The sequence below is a fragment of the Durio zibethinus genome, chromosome 4 (genome assembly GCF_047325235.1).
Source record: "Durio zibethinus cultivar Kanyao isolate XHJ-2024 chromosome 4, ASM4732523v1, whole genome shotgun sequence".
NCBI classification, from domain to species: Eukaryota; Viridiplantae; Streptophyta; class Magnoliopsida; order Malvales; family Malvaceae; genus Durio; species Durio zibethinus.
This window is the reverse complement of record NC_143165.1, coordinates 34,401,682-34,422,900: the sequence shown is the minus strand read 5'-3', so window position 1 is coordinate 34,422,900 and position 21,219 is coordinate 34,401,682.

Genomic DNA, 21,219 nt, shown 5'->3' with positions numbered 1-21,219 from the left:
TTTTTATTTTTTTTATAAATTTAATTTTTTTAATATTCTAATTGAAAGAAAAGCTAAAGAAAAGAACGTTAAAAAATATTTTTTTATAAAAGATTATTATATTTATTTTTTTATTAATACTAAAAATTTAATAAAAAATTTAAGTAGATCATAATTATCTTGTAATTTTTTTAAAGTTATCTTTTTTTAAGTAAGTTTTATATATCTCTTTCAATATAAAATTTTTTTATAATTTTTTGATGATTTGATTTTAATAAATGGTTGAATATGAATAGATATATGTTTTGGATTTATAAGATGATAAACTAGCTCAAAATCTATCAATGCATGTTTATAAAATATTTTTTTATTTCACTTGATTAAAAACTATTGATATAACAGTAATTGTGAAGTCAGATAAAATAGTAAATATATCATGATTTAGAAGTGCTATAAAATCACAGGAAATGAAATGTTATAATTGAAAAAAATTATTATAATGAATCATTTTCTTTCTTTTTCACTCTTTATCCAAACAATGGTTGTTAGAATTCTTTTTTTTTATTTCTTTTATTAATTTTAATTATTCAAAATTTTGGCCATGCCCATCTGTCAATCTGGATAAGAGAATGAGAGTCTGAAAAGGTGGAAAGAGGAAATAATGGAAAAAGCGATTTGTTAGGTTATTTATAAGGTAGGTAAACTATGCTGTTTTTACTTTAAGGAGCTAAACCATTAAACCGACCAATAATTCTTTGAACCATTGATAAATTAAATCAGACTAAGCTCTTTTGAATCAAACTTGGGTTTTTTTTTCTTTTTTAAATTATTTTATTATTTCTTTTTTGTTGGAATAAAAATAAACTTTAAAATAACAATTGAAATTTTCAATTAAATTTATGAATCTTTTTATGGATTTAAAAAGGGTTTAAAAATTTTAACTTCTACCAAAGGTTGGATAATTTTATAATAAATTTTTGAAAAATAATTTTTCAATCTTACCCAATAGTTAGAAGATTTTAATTTTGAATTATGAATTCTACCAAACTATTGAAAAATTTTATAATAAATTTTGATAAAAAATAAATTATTTTTTAATCCTAACAAATTATTACAGAATTTAAATATAAAATTAAGTATTACCAAATGTTTGAAAGACTTAATAAATTTTTTTAAAAAATTAATTTTCAATCCTTTCAAACGATTAGAGAATTTAAATCTCGAGTTAAATCTTATCAAACTATTGAAAGATTTAATGATTTTTTTTTAAATTTCATAGAAAGGTTCTCAAATAAAAATTTCACCAAATTATTAGGAGATGTGCATCGAAATAAAATCTTATCAAATGATTGGATGATTTTGATGATTTTATTGATTGTTTTCAAAAATAATTTCTTGGAGAATATATAAATGAATTTGACAACAGAGCCTTTTCAGATTGGAACGCAAGTTTCCACGAATACTTCTGTGGTGAAAAATTGTATTAAATAACTACTAAATGATTAGAGTAACTTTAAAATAAATTTTCAAAAGTTTTTATTGATTGTTTTCAAAAATAATTTCTTGGAGAATACATCATTGAATCTGATAATGAAGCTTCTTCAGAATGGGACACGAGTCTCTATGAATACTCATGTGGTAAGAAAATTGTATTAAATTACTATCAAATAATCGGAGTAACTTTAAAATCAATTTTCAAAAGTTAAATTATTTGGTAAAAATACAAACATGTTTTAAGGTTTGAATAACACGAAATCAAATTGGTACCATCCTTCAATGGGCGTTATAAGAGTGTTATAATCTTTTCACGCATAACCATACTCCTAGATTTAAATTTAGTTTGATAAACTAGAATCTATCTTTTAAGAATACCTGAGTCAAGCTTGAGACATCTTTTAAAATGAGATAGATTCAATTATGTGGCCAATCGCACCTATATTAAAAAAAATTGGGGGTGACTTCTTGAAATCATATTTAGTGGTAGGTTTATAGATCTATACATTATGATAGTTTGGCAACTTCACTAGGGATAGTAGAAAGTCAAGCCAGTAAATGAATTTATGTTATCCAAGCTTAATGTTTTCGTTAAAAAGATTTTTTTTCTTGATTTATTTTTTAAACTTTTAATATTGTCACTCATGTGCATGTGCATAACATGAGCTTTACACCTGAGCACTGTCTTTTAAAAAAAAAAGTAAAGTAACTACATTTTCGTGAGGTTTCATGCCTCTACATGAACTAATGAAATACTCTCACTCAAATTGAATCATTTCCTTTTGTAGCTTATAATGAGAGATGATTGAAGTGCTTTACTAGTTTGTGATAGACAATGATGTGAGAATAATTTGAAAACCTGTATACTTAATCCCAAACCACTTATAGTGAGCCGTAATGAACTTAACCTATAGGTAGGGTCATGTCCTTTCTTTTTATAGAAATGATTCATTTAGGTCATATACCTTTTATTATACGTGAGTTGTGCATTAACTTGTTTTGTCTTTTTTGTTCTTTATATTGGATGCTAATTCTATTCTTGTTTGTTACTTCCTTTTTGCATGAATCATGTTAACATCAATATGTTCATAATTATTTATTTATTTTTTTGTTTGTTAATTTATCTATTTTCATTCATTCCATGCATCACATTCATTCATATATCATCATTATTCATGCATCATGTCATTGCATAATAAAAAAAATCTTTTGCTTTATCTGGGGTAACATTTTAGAAAGCATAGGTGATCTATTAGAAATATGGATTCAAGCCTTGGAACTCAACCAGGAATAATTAAGGCATGACCTATGATGAGTGAAAATAAAACTTGCCAAGCTAGTGAAAAAAGTTAAAAATCTTGAAATGACCCATTCTCAATGGTCCTTACCAACTTCACTTCATGTGTACATTAAGCAACCACATTGCCAAGATCAAAAAGCCTTTCACAATACTGATGCTAGTCTAAGTCATACCAATGCATCTGATAGCCTAAGGAAAAACCAAGTCAGAAAAGAAGCAAAAAAAGATAAGACATTTTAACCTTATGTTAAATCCACAGATTGGCACATATCCAAATCCCCAATCGGTTATTCTTTAACAATTTCTTTTAGCATCTCAAACAAGACCTGTTCCCATTCAACCCCCATAGATTGGTCCATAACTATATACATTCCCAATTATAAATAATGTTTTCCAAAACCCTAGTGCTTATCAACCCATCTAGCAACCAAGTTTTCTAATGAACTCTTACGCGTATACAACTAATTCTACTCCAAGACTTGCATTTATGAGTCAAACAATTGCTCAACCTAAGAATCATTAAGTAAAAAAAAAGAAAGATCCATTATTTATCCAATCTTTGTGACTTACAATGAGCTATTTCTATTATTTCTCCAAAACTATTTGATTGCACCAATTCATGTAGAGCCACTAAAACCCACTTATCCTAAGATGTTTGATGCTAATATTCGATGTGATTATCACTTTGGGAATGTAGACCATTCAACAAAAAATTACTTTACTTTCAAACATAAGTTGTAAGGTTTAATTAAAGCTAGCTTATTAAGTTTTTGGAATAAAAGCGAGCCTAAGATTGTTAAGAGGTTATTCCCTAATCATAGTGGCTGAAGAACTTATCCATGGTAGCACTAGGATCTTCAAGCTGAAGTATAAGGACATGCAGTAGATTTTACGATTTTTTTCCTTTTTAAGAATGTTTTTGGATTTTTTGTTAGAATAATTTTTAATTTTTAATGAAGGGACTTTCTTTCTTTCTCTTTCTTATTATGTGATAGCACTTAATGCATGTATCCGTTTATCCATATATAAATTTTTTTCTTTTTTTATAAATTTGTAGCTATACATCATTCTAATTCTTAATTGTGGTAATAAAAGTTCAAGAGTCTGATGTCAAGATAATCTACTTGCCACTAATGGAGCTAGAACAACATAGCCAAATGTAAAAAGTTAAGAAAACTCGAGATGAAATAAGAGGAGATTCAGCCCAGATAATGAAAATGTTAAAAAAATTGAATAGAGAGAAATAAGTGAAGAAGGCCCACGTACAAGCATCTCAAATAGCACAATCATAACAAGCACTACTTTTTAGGGTATACTCTTATCTTGGAATACTTTTAATAGTTGCACAAAGATAGTTCCAAGGATACATTATTCCTATTTTAAACAGAGATAAATCTGATCCAATCAAAGTCTTTAATAATCTTAAAAAGCCAAAAAAATTAAAAGAAAATTCATTTAAAGTAATATAAGATTGAAGTGCCCAAAAGAATATGTATCTCCTAGAAAAGAAGCTCTAAGCTATCAAAGGAATAAATTTTTATGGCTCTATGAATGCATCAGAGCTTTGTTTGGTGCCAAATGTGATTATTTCGCCCAAGTTCAAGGTCTTAGAATTTGAGAAATATGATAAGTTTAAATGCCTAGTGACCCATATCACTATATTCTATAGAAAAATGGTTGCCTATATCCATGATGACAAACTCTTGATTATGTATTCCAAGACAAGCTTATGGGGTCTGCTGCTAGATGGTATGCTCAATTTGATAAAACTCACATTAATTCATGAAAAAATTGGTTAGAGCATTTGTAACCTAATAAAAGCACATTGTAAAGTTGGCCTTCGATCGATCATCTCTACAAAGAATGAATAAAAAAGATATTGAAAGCTTGAGAGAGTATGCTCAAAGGTGGAGGGATGCTGCTATCCAAGTTCAACATTTTTTAATGAAAAAAGAAACTAGTTTTGTTTGTTAACACTTTTAAAGCTCTATACTATGAAAGGACGATTTAAAATGAAACAAATAATTTTGTCAATATAGTCATATCTGGGGAGATAATAGAGAATGCCATATTTGCAAAATTCGAGCACAGATTTGAAATGAGAAGGCAAAAAAAAGGCTCATAGTGACGTTTGAGTGTTAACGAAGGTTGGTCGATGATAATTGACAAGGGTGGCAATGGTAGAACGATGTTGGAATCTAAAAAGCTTTAAGGTTTTGGCTATGCCCATCCTTCAATTAGGAGAAGAGAAAGAGAAAGAGAAAGTCTGAAGAATGAAGAATAAAGAAAGGGAAATAATGAAAAAAGTGATTTGTTAAGTTATTTATAAAGAAGGTAAAACTTCCATTTTTGCTTTCAAGGGAGCTAAACCATTGAACCGATAAACCATTCTTTGAACCACTGATAACTTGAACAGATTGAGCTTTTCTGAATCGAACCAGACCTTGACCAGCCTTATTTTGGGTTTTTTCTTTCTCTCTTTTAAATTTATTTATTATTTATTTTTTTGTTGGTATAAAAATAAACTTTAAAATAATAATTGAAAATTTTAATTAAATCCATGAATTTTACCAAACGATTGAAAGATTTTTATGGGTTTAAAAATTTTAAATTATGAATTCTAGCAAACAATTTGAGAATTACATAATAAATTTTGTAAAAATAAATTTTCAATCCCACCAAATGGTTAAAGGATTTTAATTTTGAATTATGAATTTTACGAAACTATTAGAGAATTTCATAATAAAATTTGGTGAAAATAAATTATTTTTTAATCATACCAAACAATTGGATGATTCAAATCTAGAATTAAGTACTACCAAATGATTAAAGGACTTAATGAATTTTAAAAAAATAAATAAATTTTCAATCCTACCAAATAATTAGAGGATTTTATTGATTGTTTTCAAAAATAATTTATTAGAGAATAAATCAATAAATCCAACAACAGAGCTTTTTTAGAGTAAGCCACAAGTCTCCATGAATACTCTTAAGGTAAGAAAATTGTCTTAAATTAGTACCAAACGATTAAAGCAACTTTAAGATCAATTTTCAAAAATTAAATTATTTGGTAAAAATACAAACATGTTTTAAGACTTGGATAATATAAAATCAAACGATACCATCTTAGATGGTTGTTACGAACGTGCTATAACTTTTCTCATACATAACCGTACTCCTAAACCTAAATTTGATTTCGTAGACTAAAATCTATCTTTTAAGGTTACGCGAGTTAAGCTTGGGACATATCTTAAAATGAGACAAGTTCAGTTAGGTGATGAATCACACTTATATATATATATAAAAAGATTGATGATGATTCTTTAAAGTCATGTCTAACGGTAGACTAACGGATCTATACATTATGACAGTTAACAAAAATACTTCAAGAAAAAAAAAATATATATATATATATATATATACATGGCTATAAGAGTAATTAACAGAGGGCTTAAATCATCTGTAAAGTTTTACTTTTACAACTCAAAGCATTTTTGCACATTCGCTTTTCCCTTTACAATTTAGTGTGATTAAAACATATCAATTGAGATTTAAACATTAGATTTAATCTAATGATAAATATATTTTTTTAATTAAAAAATTATGTTAAATTTTTTTATTAATTTTTATAAATAAGAAAATACTTATCTAATTGAAATAATAAAGATATATAGCAAGGTACTCTAGTCATTTACCTAAAAATTATACAAAATGTACCTTTATATTTTCATAATAGTTTTGAAACCGATAGATGAATTTTAAGCATTTTAAAATTAAAATAAAAAAGTCGCTATCAATTTTTTGTTAGATGTGATTAGCCATTTAAGAAACTTATCTTCCTAATAAAATTTTAAAACAAATTAAAACTTATTAAAAAGATAATTTTTCGTTTGACTTGTAAAAATAAATTTAGGTTTAAGAGTTTAATTATACGTGAGGAAATATTAATATTCCCACGGTACCCATTTTAAAAATGATATCAACTGATCACATATTATCTTTTTGTTTTGATAAAAATGATTTTAATTTTAATATTTAAAATAATTTCCTTAATTTTTTATTTTTTACCAAAATCTTTTAAAAACTTTTTATCTAGAAATAAAATAAAAATATTTAGTTTTGGAATATTTTCTAAATTCTCTAATATCTATGTGAAATTTTGAAAAATGATTCTCTATTTGGGATTCTAATAATAATCCTTAAAATCTAGCATAATATTCTTTTATAAAGAATAATTATTGAGAAGTCCTCCAATATCTAGGTAGGATCCAAAAAATTATTTTTACTTAAGAATATTCATTTTTATTTCTAAAAACATATTTTCAAAATCACCATTTACTACTTTATATTTTTCGCCAATAATAAAATGCATGATGTAACATGAAGAAGACAAATAATACAAATATAAATTACAAGATGCAAATACAAATTTAAAGATGCAAACAATCAATTGAATTCATCTTATAAACCTTTAATTTTATCCTTTTTATTTTTTCATCTTTATTTTTTTAACATTTAGTGATAAAAGAAACTTTATTTATTTATCTATCTTTTTGTGTTGGAAAATTTTTTGTAATTCTCTAATATTTAGGTATAATTTAAGAAAATTAATCCTTAACTTAAGGAATTCTTATAATTAATTTTGTAAAAAAAATAAAAATAATATTTTTTAGTAAAAATATGATTTGAATTTCCTTCAATATCTAGACAAAATCTCCAAAATTATTTTCTAGAATTATTATTTTATATTTTTAAAATTGAGATTTTGCTATTCCATATTTACTAGCAATGCATAAAATGTATATATGACAATATGAACATTATATAATTACTATAATGACGAAAATGGTATTTTTTGGTACTAAAAATATTTTTTTATTTTTATTTATTTTTTAACTTTTCAATATTTAGGTGGAATTAAAAAATTATTTTTCACTTGAAAAGTTCACATAATAATTCTTTTTAAAAAAAGATATCATTTCTTGTTAAAAAATAATTATTGTAATTTCCTTTAATATCTAGGTAAAGTATCCAAATTTATTCTTTTTACTTAAAGATATTATCTTACTTTTTATTTCTAAAAACAAAGTGATTTCCATATTCATTAATATCTAAAAATATAGAAATACATGCAATAATTGATAACATAATCCCAAAGTTATAGAAAATAACATACCTCACTTGGACTTTGAATTGAAAACAAAAAAATAAACTTAGAAGGCCCAAATAAGATAGACTTCTAGGTCAAAAGAGTGGAAGATCAGGGGTTTGGTAGCAACTAGGCTAGGTCGGGTAATGGATTGCGAGTTTGGGTTGGTTCTAACTTGGTTATTCTTCTTTTCTTTTTTTTTTCTTTCTTTACCTAATATAAAAAGCAAAAAAAATTTTATCATTTCATTTTCTTTTTTAAAAAAAATTTTCATTTCTTTTCCCAAAAAAATAGAAGTTAAACCCTTCCCAAACTTAATTTCTGATGGGCTTGCTGCAACTGTCCGACACCTTTTCATCCCTAAATTTTCAACTTGAGCTCTTTTTAACTTTTTGATCTCGGTTTCGAGCTCAAATTTTCTAAAATTAAAGTTTAAAACCCTAGATGTAAACTTCGAGATCAAAACTTCAAATAGCTGAAAACCACATTTGCCACCATCTAATCCTTCCAAAATTTCAGTATGTTGTTGCTTTTGTCATAACGATTTTTTTTTTCAGGAGAACTCGATCACTAGACTTGGTGAAAGTTGCCACCAATCTTTTTTGTAGGGTGTGATTGACCACCCAAAAATATCATGTTTTAATAAAAATCTTAAAATTAATTAAGATTTACCAAAAAAAGTTTAGATCTACAAAATCATGTTGGGTTTGAAAGTACAGTTATGAGTGAAAAAAGTATTAGCACTCTTACATCGTCCGTTCGAAGAATGATACCAATTAAACATGTGTAATACTTTGATCTTCATAATGTGATCTTTTTTATATTTAAATTTAATTTTCTAAAATTTATTTATGAAAAACATATTTTGTTATGAAACTAATATTATTATTATTTCATATTCTATAAATTCTCTTATGCTTTGATGAAAGTTATAGAAAATTTTTATTTAGAAAATATTTTGAGAAAATTAACCATTCACAAAATTCTCGAAATTTTGTCATAAAATATTTTATGTTTTTATTTATTAAAATGATTTTAAGAACATCCCGATTTTTTGGCGAAATCTTAAAATTTTATTAAACTAATTTTAGAATTATCTTAACTTTTTTGCGAAATCCTAAAAATTTTAAATAGATTTTAAGATATCACAACTTTCTGATGAGATCTTACAATTTATATTTTTATGATAATTAATAGATTTAATTAAAAAATTATTATTATTATTATTATATTGTTTAAATAAACATTTATTCTAGTAAAAATAATTTTAGATTATCCTAACTCTATGACGAAATTTGAAATGTTATTTTTGCTTGTAATAATTGAAGAAAACCAAACTCTTTTAGTTTTATTTAAAAATTACATTTAAAGATTCATTTAAATAATTATTATTATTTTATTTTTTATCTTTTTATTTTATTTTTTTTAGCAAAAAATATTTTTTAAATTATCCCAACACTTTGGTGAAATTTAAATAATATTTTGCATACAACAAAATTTTAATTTTTCTTAAATAGTTATTCTTTAAGAATTTTTTTAAGATTTATCCATACTATTTTTTTATTTTACCAAATCTACATTTTATTTTAACTTTATTTTATTTTTACTCATTTCTAAAAAATGAATAATAATAATAATATTAATAATATCATCATCATAAGAAAAAAAACAAAAATTAAAAATAAAAATCAACATAAAATAAATAAAATCAAAGTCATAATAAAAACTAAAAAAAAAAAACCTTACCAAACAGGTCAGATTAAAATACAAGTTGAGGCGCAAACTGAGCATGAATTTAGACGTCAAAATGACATTATTTTAAATGGGCTATAAAAAGCCCAAAATACAATATTATTTGATTTTTTTTTCTCTCTAATAAAAATCAACATAAAATAAATAAACTCAAAGTCAAAATAAAAACTAAAAAAAAAAAAAAAAAAACTTGTCAAACAGGTAGACGCAAGTTGAGGCACAAACTGAGCATGGATCTAGGCGTTAAATGATATCATTTTAAAAGGGCTATAAAAAGCCCAAAAATCAAATCTTTTTCTTTTTTTTTTCTCTTCTTTCTCTCTCTACCCAAAGCTCTTTTCTCTAAAACTCAAATCCTCTCTCGTCGGTCATCGTTGATTTCAAATTTCGATCGATTGTCATCGTGCGTTGGTGGCTGGAATTGTTAATCGGTCAAAAAATTGAACAAATCTCAATTTTCGATAGCTGATATCTTTAACCGGTTGCTGAAATTTTCAAATTTTCTCAAATTCTGATAATAAAAAAAATTCAAAATTATCAAAAATTCAAAAAACAATCTTTATTACCTTCCAAACACATTTCTTAAACTAGTTTTACTAAAAAAATGGAATACCCAGATCGAGAATTGTTTTTTTGTTTTTGGAAAAAAAAATTTTGCTGGTAGTTTCTCTTCGATAAAAGGACTGTGACAAGTTTTTTTTTTTTTGGCTTGTATGCCCTTTTTTCTCTCAGCTCCCTAGGCTCTGTATTCCTCTCTTTTCGTGTATTGTATTTATTTTTGCAATATTTTGGCTCAATTTATAGAGCCCTTTTCAGTCTTCAAATCCCATGTTTTCAGAGATTCTAGAAGACTTTTGGGGCTGACATCGGTGACTTTGGTGGCCGAGTTTAGTGTTGCAAAAAGTACGTAGTACAAGTTCAAGGAGAAGAAAAATCATTCTGGCAGCTTATTTCAGCTGACAGATTTTTTAACTTTTTTTCTTTTATTATTATTTTTTTGTGGACAAAATATGCGTCCACAGCTCTCTTCCTCTCCTTTATTGTCACTACTTTCGATTGGCCAAAACTCGCGCTGTCATGGGCCACCACCAATGGCTTCGCTGTCCAGGATTAAAAATAATCACTCTCTTTGTTTTCACTCTTCAAAATATAGTGAAATCACCCAAAAATCCTTTAAACCAAAAGCCCCTCCCACTTTTTTTTTTTTTTTCTGTTTGTATGGTTTCTCTACGGGGAATGTGATTGGTAGCTTTTAGGTTTGTGGTTTTGTTTAAGGTGGTGGCTGTTAGCTTGGTGTGAGTGTGTGTTGGCAGTGCAGTAATTTGTGGTGGTTCTGGTGGAATTTTTTAGAGAGATGGGTGGTGGGAAGCAGTCTCAATGGTGTTAGGGTTGTTTTGGGTTGGTTGAAGCTGAGAAACGATGGTGGTAGGGGGTATCGGCTAGACACTATTGGGTTGATATTGGGTGGAAAATGGCGACTCACGGTCGTTGTGTGTTGGTGGGTGTCGGCCCATGTAGGGGGAGGCTGCTGGTTTTTTATGCTCGGTTGTAGGGTCTTGACCAGAGAAAAAATTTGATTTGTTTATTTTTCCGTAGCCGTGCGTCCCTTCCCTTGCTGGTGAATTTTTTCTTTTATGAATTGGGTTCACGATAGAAAAGCGTCTAGAATTGGGTGTCTTAGAGTGTTTTTGGCTTAGGGCAGAGGAGCTTGCTGCCCCTAGAATGGTGGAGTATGCTAGATTAGTGATAAAGGTTAGAGGGAAAATTGGGAAGGGAAAGATGAAAAGTTGGAAGTGCGCATCAATTTGAAGGGATGGTTTTGGGAAGTATGGAAAGTTGGCTGCCATGGCAGTCCCAACTTCAAGCTTGCTTCTTCTTCTTTTCTTTTTTTTTTTTAAATTTTAGTTGTATTTTTTTAGCTCTTAACAAAATGTACTCGACTTTTTAAATGTGAATGTGGACTCTTATTGGGTTTTGGATTTCCAAACCCAAAGAGTATAACTTGAATTTAACCCAAAATTGAATTAGGCTTTAAAAATGGATATTTAGATTTCCATTAAAACGTTCAAACAGGCCCGAGATGAGTATGTCCAAATGCGCAATGAAAATAAATCAGATTGAGTAGTCCCAAATAGTATCTATACATATTTATGAGATTTTTTTCTTAAAAGAATGTTAAAAATTAATGTGTTGAGTACTGGATCCAATTAGCTTCAACATACTGGTAAAAAAAATTAACTCCAGCATAAGGTTGTGTGTGTGTGTGTGTCTATATATATATATTCTCCCATATTACTTAAATGTTGAGTAATTTACTATATGATGTAGTCTTTTTTTCCCATTTTCTTCTTCCTTCCTCCCAAGTACCGACAGCTATATTATTAAGTTCAAATTTTTTATATATATAGAAAAAATCCATATTGTCCAAAATCCACCATCAAAAATCCATATATATACCCTGTTAGGCTTGGACCAAAAACAATAAAAAGTAAGGAATAGAAATAATCAAATTGTTAAAAGGCAAAAACGATGACATGGATTTGTAATACACAATTACAGATCATATAGTTAATTAAAATCAGAAAGAGTTCGCACCTGGAATTGAAGAATTTTGGCTTATTAAAAGAGGCTCCTGGCTGGGCTGGTAACCTTCTTGATTTGATGACTTTTTATCTCTTGTGCTGACGATTTTGAGGTGTTGAATTTCCATGCAAAGCCTTTATCAAATAAATAGCCTCTTGCTTCAAACCTCACATTCGCTATCATTTCGACCTTAAAATTTATACATTACAGCAACTTCTTTTGTTTTCTATAATGTTTGCTATATGCTAGCTCTTATTAATGTTGACAAGACATGAGATAGCAAAAAAGGAAGCTGCAACAAATCCATATATGAGAACAGGGTTTAGAGGAATTGGAAAAAAGACAAGTTGATTATTTGGATGGATTACGATAAGGACTATAATTGGCAAGAACAAATATAGATATTTGCACAAACAGAAATTAAGTGTTTCAAAGCTTACTATAGTTTATATTTTCCTCTCTATGGCCTTGCAAGTATAGGAATTCATCATTAAGCAGTTTTAGTATCAAAGGCAAGAACCCATTTTTGGCCTGGATATAGTCAACCTAAGAGAGTATTGAGGTTTTCCTATAGGGTCTGTTTCAATCCTGGTAAACTAATTTCTATGGTCTCAACTACTTTTTGTTATCTAATGTGTATCTTTGATCACCATCTCTCCTTCCAATATTTCTTTAAAGCAAAAAAACAAACGAGAAATTGCGTTCAGCCTCCAAAACCCATTTCGATGTCTTATGCCCCAAACAAAAAATGTGGAAGTTGCATCAGATAATTAGCTTAATAGCTTCAAAAAGTTTAATCATACAAGTAGAAAAAAGATCGATCAAACCAATCTGAGATTGCTGAGCTATGGGCCCGGCTCTTTAGGGTGTCTAGTTCCAAACAAACAGTACTTGCAACTAGGAAACTGGTCCATTTTTCCTAAGGGAAAGCATAAAAGAGCCATAGTCTAAACTAACCCTAATGAGTTGATAAAATTGTACTTCATTCAAATAAAAAGAAAAACCAGAATTATGTTTCAAAAAGATCCAAGAGGAGAATCGGATGACGTGTTGTTTCTTGTCTAAGGCATCACCTTCTGAAACAAGATATGACATTGTAACAACAAAGTGTATATGCTGGTGGACTCACCTAATGGTAAGAATTTGATTGTAACCAATGAGCAATCTGGGACCGCTGCAGTACTCTGATTAGTGAACTTTATTTGTGTGTTGCAATTGCACTTCCCGAGGGCTTTGGAAGAGAAGTTTTTTCACCTTTATTTGAAAGTAAGGCTACCCTCCTCAAACGAGACCCCACATCCACATTTAAGTTATCAACTGCAAGAAATTCTATTACGTAGTCAAACCTTACCTGAATTCTTGATTCATCTTGAATTCTCCCCAACGAACAAAGGATTTAAAAAAATAAGGAAATTATGGGAGAAATCTCTGTATATATTTCTCACCTCCCAATATATTTCGAACGATTTATCAAGCATAAGTTTAAAGTTTTGAGAGTGAAAATCAAAGCACGACACTCCTCAATCTTTGAATATATAAATAAGTTCATCAATGACAATCTATAGCTACACATACTGCATGCACAGTTCCAAACTGTAGTTATCAGATTTGAACAACCATCCTCAATGATCAAATCTAAAATCCATTTCATATGCATGCATCATAAAGCTTAATCTTTACTGAAGTAGTTAAAATTTAGAACAATCATAGAAATGAAATTTTTTCATGGTCTCATGGTACAAGAAAGAAACATATTCATTCGTTGATGGTTAAGCATGGAACTAGAGCTTGAAGAAAAACCTATGGAGTACTAAAACCTGGTGGTTCTGGCCTGGTTGACCAGATGGTAAACTGTAACAAAGAAACTACCTATAGCTAGAACTTAAAGGTGCAAGTCCTGCTGAAAGTTGAATACTAATATATATATATATTAGCATACCTTTTGTTATTTGCTTTTGTCATAAGCGAAGCTGCCGTAGTAGTAGCTAATGGAAATCAAAAGGTTATCCACACCTGCCAGGACTATTAATTCAAACATATGAAAGTTTAACTAGTTATCTGTGCACCGACATGTATAGGCATGCGCACAAGGATTCCATATGGGATCAACGCTACATCTATTTCAAGGTAAGAAGATAACGAGAAACAATAAGTTTGGGGGGTCTGATTAGGTAGTTTTCCAGAGGAATATGTGAAGAAGATCAAAACGGTAATTAAGCGAGGATGGATTAATTGGATTATTAGAAACTTGAAGAGTTGACGTTTTTATATAAATGTTTTGAAAGAAAGATTAAGATTGGTATAGTTTAGATAACTATGTTTTTTTTATTAAGCCCTAATAATGATGTGTTCAAGGTCGAACAGACAACGAAAGACAGGTTAACCCGCAAAAGGCTGCTCATTTGACAAGCATAGCATGGAAACCACTCACCCGTTAGTGATTCAAGCAAAAAACCCATTTGATAGCTCCTCCATCTTTTCAGGAACCGGTGAACTTTCACCATGATTTAACAGTAGAACTGCTGGAAGCCATGGAGACAATTAAAACTGAGATCTAAATCATGGGAAAAGAAAAGCTAGAAAAAAGCTGATCCGTTCCAATCAGATGGATTGAAAAGATCAAAGAAACAAATTAAAGAAGCATGAACCTGCAACTACCATAAAGAAAAAGCTGAAAACCCATACAGTATATGATATGATATGTTTGGGGAAAATGTTCAGCATGATTTATAGAAATAATAAGATAATCAAAACATCGTTCTTAATGGTTTCAATACTTTGAAAGCGTGTGAATCTTGTCCTTTTGACACGTGAGTAGCTTTGACTCGCGGGTGACATATTACATTAACGGCGCATGTGCATTTCCCTGTTAACAACCTTCCTCCGTGAATTTAAGAAGAGATGGAGAGAGAGAGAGAGAGAGAGAGAGAAAGGCAGAGAAGCCCAAAGCAAAGGAGTTGATTGCGTCATCGGCATTGGTTTTGAAGAGGTCAGAGTAGACCGGAAGAGTGGTGACCAGGAATCAAAATGAGAGGTTAGTTGTGCTCGTGTGATTCTGAACTGCTGATGGAGGCCAAAACAAAAAATATTGAATGCCTTGTTTGTATCCAACCTCACATGATCCCACTCCCATCTACCATCCCATCCCATCTCAACAATTTCTGCCATACAATCATTTCTTTTTTGTCCTAAATGAGCGGTAAATCTCAAGGCTATAAGCTTTGATACTTCTAGTAGGTCTTCGTGCATTACACGAACCAAATTAATTAGGGAGTCACTCAATACATAATAATTATCATCTTAACTAAAAGTTCACTTATCCAAATAATTAGCATTAAAACTTATTTCACTCGAGATACGTTGAATTTTACACTTCCAACCTTTATTGATAAATTATTGGCACTGATGAATAAAAATAGAAAAGACGATCTTTTGCATAAATAGAATACCTCTAATTTTTTTAATCTTAAACAAAGAATTCGATTCAATTATCACTCGTCTAAAATTTTTATCTCAAGTTAACTTTAGCCTCATCTTGACTGCATACAATTCAATCTTAAGCATTGAACTATATCCAATTTTTCTAACAAACCCAAACATGTAATAACCATCTGAATCTCGTGCAATACTTCATATATCCAATTCACCCGGATTAGAAGTAGCATCGTCCACATTAATTCTAATAAAAGTAGAAGGAGGAGATTTCCAAACAATAAGTGAAACTTGTTTAATAGAAGTAACACCTTTGATCTCACGATAAGCAAAGAAATTTACTAACCCGGTCTCAGAAAACATTAACAACATAATCAAGTACTAAAAGAAAAAATCCCTGTTCAAATATGCATTCACTCCTCCATTTCCAAATATTACAGCAACAAAACACGAACAAAATCGGCTAAGGAATTCCATTATGCACAACATTACTCCTGGCAAGATTAAAAATGATCCAATCCTGTAGGGACAAAGAACGAGAATATTTCAAAGTAAAGCCCCGAATCCAACAATTCTATAACATATCTGAAAACTTGCAATCTCTAAAAAGGCGTAATAACGATTCAATCTAGTTCTAACATCTTGGACAGAAGGATGAATTTGAATCCTTTCTAATCATACACGCTTCAATTGTTAGGATCTTGTTATGCAATACTAACCACAAAAAATATTTTATACGACGACGCTCATTCAATTTTCACAACTTTAATCAATTAACATTCGGCTTAAGATCACCTAATAATAACTTGTGAGCCGAAGATTCTGAAAATATATTACCATTTTCAATTCCAATTTCTCTTCATTTTTCAATTATTTTTAGTTTTTTTTTTCACCTACAAAAGATGTCGATTGGAGAAAAACTTTCGATTTGGGCATTTGAATATGCCAAATGTCTTAAAATGAAAAAATACATTTTGTTTCAATTTTACAGCATGACAGTCAATTATCTGATCAAAGGAAGTTGACTACGTAACCAAAGATAGTTGACTATCTGATCAAACGTAATCAACGGCCTTTTGCTACCCAACCACAGGAAGTTGACCACCATATCTAAAACTGAGACAGTTCAATGCTCCATCAATGGCATTCAAATCTCATGAATGAAAAAAATCCTTTGAAATGATTTTATAGTAAGGCATTTGAAAGCATTTAGTAGGAAAGTCAAATGCTCAGAAATGGAAAAATGTTCCAAAAACAAAATTACAAGGGAGAAATAGAATGCCCTCCAGAAGCATTTGAATGCTTCAGTTTAAAACTAACAATTTTTTACCATAACAACTAGTTTTGTTTTAAATGAGTTTCTGTAAACGTTACTTGTTTCGTTTCAAACAAGATAATCTTCCAGTTATAAATAGTTGCCAATATTATCTATTGGCTTTCAAAAGATGTGAACTTAGTGTTAAGAGAAATTATTTGAATAAATCAACAAATTAAATATTCACAACTATTGATTAAAATGTTTACAAATATAGATGCCAAAAAGGGATAATGCATCATTTGACCTATGAATTATTGCATTTATTTTAATGTGATACTTAAACAAAAAAAATTTTAATCAAAAACTTAAACTGCCTTTCTATGTATCAAGTTTCCCCAATCTTTTACACCATTAAAATAAAATTTATATGGCATTTAAATGCTGACGTAGATGATAAATAGTTGCAACGTAATTTATATACAATTATCATGTTTTATTTTTTAAAATAAAAAAAGTTTTTAAAATATAATTTTTTTAAAAAAAGTTTTTATTATTTTTTATTCTTTAAAAATGACACATAATAATCTCATCATTATCACATAGTAGTCACGTGTTATTTACGTCAATTAATTCCAATGTTTTTAAGGAGTTGGGACAATTTTATATAAAGAATTAAAGTGTAGGTACTTGATTAGAATTTTTTTAATTTAAAGACTATATTTTAAAAATTACAATAATTCAAAGATCAAATGAAATATTATCCCATGTTGTAAATTATTCCAAATATATACAACATAATTTCTCGTCTCAAAACTTTTGCTTTCTTCCTTCTCATCCGAAATTGAATATAAATCTTTTTGATTATTTACTGCAAAAAACCATGACCGAGAAAGATATTTTGTCCCTCATCAATGGTGTTTAGTGATTTAATTTCACAAATATAAAATGTTATCAAACAAGATTTTATTATATCTTAAGATAATATTACGTTCATGTTGTATACCGTAATTGGTGGAGTGAAATTAACTTTAAAAAAAAAAATACAAATACGGCATCTATTTAACGTTTATCTACTTTGCACCAAAGGCAATTGACATAATCGACAACGACAAAAGATTTCCACAATCACACACGAGCTAGGAAAAGCTAATACAAGAGTCCTTTTGACTAGAAACCCGGAAGGCGTTTCCCACTTTTTGCGGTTTGTGGCTTGTGGGTAGTTGGAATTTTCAAAGGCAAAATAATAATAATAAGAAGAAGAAGAAGAAGAAGAATATTTTGGTTGCTCGGAGTTAGGCATATCTCCATTTTATTTCGTAACTATTTAATTCATACGTTTTAATTGGTACGAAGTTGTTCCGCCACACGTTATACAAAGTAGCAAAATTATCTCTGATCCATTGATAAGGACTATTTATGATCAGTCAGTTCTACATAAATTATTGTCCAACATTTATCAGACATAGACAATTCAAATTGATGATTGTTGTTTGCGGGCCATATTATTTATAATTACTATAATATAATTAATTAATTATAATTTAATATTATATAAAATTAAAAAAATTTTGTCTGAAATTTATATTTTAAAATAATAAATTTTTATATAATTTATAACTATAATTAATTACAAAATTTTAATAAAAAATTATAGATAAAATGCTTCCATAGTATTCCTAAGTTCAACCCTCCAAACCTGTCCAAAAAGCAAAATATGTGGCTACGATTTTCAATTTTTATGTGGTCTTCTATCCATCTTATCCCGTGCAATAAAAATAGTTCAATCGACTGAAAAATTACTTCAAGAACTGACCTTTTGGAGGAGACGGATCTACATAGGAGCACGTGGGGGCGGTTGCCCCACTGACTTCCTAAATTTCTATTGAATTTATTATAAAAAATTTCAAAAGTTTTGAAAATTCAAAGCTGTGACCCCAATTGAAAAACAAATTTTTATCATATTTGCCCCATTAAATTAAGGCTCATACAAGAAAATTTTTTATTATTTATTTAGTAATTGAACATTAACACTTAGAGTCTTAAGCAATTCATTTTAATATATATAGTTATATCTATTTTTCAGCTTGTAAAAAAATAAAATAAATTACTTTTAAAGAGTTGAAATTGCTAAATTTTTAATTTCTCTTAATAATTTATTTAGATTGATGCAAGGTGATCTTGTGTGCTATTTAAATAATTTTAATTACTTTTTAAAACAAAATAAAAAATATGTATAAAATATGAAATATGAAAAAAATAAAAATAAAAATAACTAATCATTTTTAACTAATATATATATTTTTGTCTTCATTCTTCGTTTTATTTTATGTAAAAAAAAAAAAAGGTATTTTTATGCTCCAAATTATAATGCATAAGAAATGAAATATATTTGCTTATTAAAAATAAATAATAAAACCAAACATATTAAGAGTAGATAATAGAATTAGATATGTTATTTATTTCATTCTTTGACATATCATATCCATCTTTAAAAATTTTGTAAGTAAAATTTTATTAAATTAATGTATATGTGTGAGTCTATTATGAAAAATGATTTATCTAAATAGTGTTTAGACTATAATCATCAAAAATTATATAATAAATTTTAGCTAAACAAATATTATTTCTATTGAAAAAAGTTTTTTTTTTCATAAAAAAATGTTATATGTGTAAATTTTATTTGTAATTTTTAAAATTAAATTGTATTTGAATAAATAAATTTCAAATTTATTTAAAATATTTGCATTACTAACCATAAATCTTGGCTCTGTCCTTGCTTTTAGGTAAATGGAATTCAAGAGCTCCTATGATCCTTAGGCCATAGACGTACAATTTCTTGTTAACCTTAAGAGATTAATTGCATTTTGGATATATCAATGAAGCGCATGGAATAGGGCACTTGCTGAAGCCCAATTTTGCATCTTAAACTAACCAATTGAATGCATTGTTAGTGCAATTATATATCATCCTTAATATTTATTCTAACATACATAAAACTTTGATAAGATTTGTTTATGATAATGCTTAAATGGATAATTTTTCTTTTTGATACATAAAAAAAATCTAAACTTTTTCTTTTTGTAATAACATGTAAAATATTTTCTAATTTTAAGATATTTATTAAAATATATATTTAAAATTATATAATTATCCAAAACTTTCAAATTTAAATAGAAAACCAATTCAATTATTTATAAATTGTTAGCAATAAAATCTAATTTAAGTATATTATTTTTTAAAAATGCATTTCCATATAATCTAAATATATTTTTCTTAATTTAAAATTTTCAAATATAGTATTATATTATCTTTTAAAATAGGTTTTCTAATAATATAAATATATATCATTTTAAACCTAAAAATCTCAAATGTAGTAATATTATAAATAGATTTTTTAATAATTTAAATATATGTCATTTTAAATTTAAAATTTTAAAATATATTTTGTGTTTTTAGAGATTTTAGAATAATCCTTTATTATTTGATTATTTTTAAATTTTAAAAAATTAAATATCAAATGCATTAGAAGATTATAATTTTTTTATTAACAATACTCTCAATGTTAATTCTATTTCTTTTTTTCTTAACCTTTCTGCTTGCAAATAATTTTTTTTTTAACTTGTGAGATGCATTAAATTTTTTATTATTATTTTTAAATTTTTTGATATATGAGATACAAAATTTTTTATTATATTTTTTATATTATGTGCATCCACGTGTTAAAAAGTAAAAAATAATTATTTTTTGCTTTTGAAATTTTTATTGAAACTTTAAATATTTTGTTTAGTCAAAGTGTATGCATAAATCTTATAAAAATTCTTTGACAATTCATAGATGTTAAGCGGATAAAAAAATCGATTTAACATAATAATAACTCTTTTGAAATATTTTGAAAATTAAGAGTAAAATATATTGATTTAATTGTTTAGACACTGTTTGTTGGTTTTATTTATTTATTTAAAAAAGATTATACAAGCTTACTTTTAATTGTTGATTTTATTACACTTTTATTTTTTTTTTTAATTTATAAATAAAGGCACATGACTAAAATGCGGTACTAATTCTAACATAATTATTTTATATAAAAGTAAAATCATATTTATTTATTTTAAATTTAATTCTTTTATAGTATTATTGGTTTTTTTTTAGTTAAAGAAAAAATAATTTTTTTTAATTTTAAAATTGATTATAAAATCTTATGAATGGGAATTGACACATTCTCATTTAAACCTTTTTACAACAAAATTTTAAAATAGTTCTTTAAAATTTAAT